Consider the following 1,806-nt stretch of genomic DNA (forward strand, 5'->3'; position numbering starts at 1 on the left):
AGTGTCATTCGTCATCAGGGAAATACAAATAAAAGCCTCACGTAGAAACCACTTCACACACCCAGCAGGATAGTTATCACCAAAAAGGCAGAAATGAAATGTCGGTGAGGATGTGGAGAAGTTGGAACCCTCATATGTTGCTGGTAGAAATGGGAAATGAGGCAGCCACAGTGCAAACAGCCTAGCCGACCCTCAGAAAGTGATATATGGATTTATCCTGTGACCCATCAATTCCACTCCTGGATATATACCTCAGGGAATTGAAAACAGGACAGATAGTTGTATTCGAATGTTCTATCCCTGATAGCCAAAATGGGGGAACAGCCCAAATATCCAACAATAAATGGATTTTTTTAAATGCGGTCTATATCACAATGGAATAATTCACTCAAAATTTGAACTTGGTGGAATATCCTTGAGGAGGAAAATCGAGACAGAGACAGTTCTGCGGGTTGCCACAGGCCTCAGGGGGTCAGGTGGTGAAGCTGGAATTTGGGCCCAGACAGTCTCAGACCAGACCCAAGGCAGTTTTCCTTCCGTCCATGTTACCTTTATCACGGGTCCTGCCAGCACTAAACTCATGGCATTATAAAGCCATCTCCTCTCCCCCATCCCTGACTCTCGCCCTGTGGGAGGGGTGAGATCACCCAGCCAACTCCTTCTCCCACACCCCTTTGCTGGAGGACAGCTCTTCCCTCTTCCCAGTCAGAGCTTTCTTCCTCCCCTGCCCTCAGCACATCGCCTGTTGCCGAATGCTGCCCGGCTGCCTCAAATCTACTCATTTTCTCTTCTCCACACCCAGTGCTCCACGGACTCTTTCCTTCTCTGCCTCACAAACTGGGAATGCAAAGGCACTCAGACGTGACCCCACCCTCAAGGAGCTTACTGTCGAACAGAAACCCATGAGTAGACATTTGTATACAGTAATTAAGTTCATGGGAAAGGAAGGCACAGGGTCACACCTACAAGTGGGGGAATGAGAATGGACATCTAGGTAAACTGAGGACATCAGGAAAGTTTTCCTGGAGGAGGTGAGGCCTGAATTAGGCTGCAGGACAGTAGGGACTCTAGGCACTAGCCAGCTCATTTGCAGGTCTTTGACGTTCAGCCCTGTACACCAGTCATCCTTCCCCAGCCTCTAGCCCCCAATGATCCTATCTTCTGCACACTCTACCCCACAACTTTTACCCAAAGCAAACATTAACAGAGCAGGGTTCAAATCCCCATTCTGACAAAACCCAAGCAGCCTTGCACTGGCTGTTCAACCTCACTAAGCCTTTCTCCAGCTGTAAAACAGTGAGGATAACACCCCCTGTGTATAGTTGGTGGAAGAATTGGCAACGACATGCAATCTAGCCCACGGCAGTTATTTCATAACTGATTGTCCGTAATATTATACTGTTTGGTCTGCCTGAAATACCTTTCCCCTCAAGCCCCAGTGTCTTTGGGAAATCATCGGAGATCCAAGAGTTGAAATGAATGTGTTCTCCTCCAGACCCATGTCCCTTCTGTGAATGACCATCCCAGAGTTGGCCTTGCATCGGTGACACAGAACATGTAGAATCTCCACACAATGTTAGCCCTGGACAGTGGCACTCGTGCTTTGCTCACTGTTAACCCCTCAGCCCAAGCTGTTCATAAAACTAAAACACGAACCAAATCCTGTCTTGAGAAATGTCTGGGGCAGCTGGGTGTAGGGGATTTGTGCTGGCCACAGGCCACAGCAGGGACAGGCCAGGGGACCAGGACCCAGTGGTTAAATGTGCAGTGGGGGAAGAGGGGCGAGACAACATAGATCAGATGCAG

The sequence above is a fragment of the Sturnira hondurensis genome, unplaced genomic scaffold (genome assembly GCF_014824575.4).
Source record: "Sturnira hondurensis isolate 20B ecotype Veracruz unplaced genomic scaffold, ASM1482457v3 Scaffold0025406, whole genome shotgun sequence".
Lineage (NCBI taxonomy): Eukaryota > Metazoa > Chordata > Mammalia > Chiroptera > Phyllostomidae > Sturnira > Sturnira hondurensis.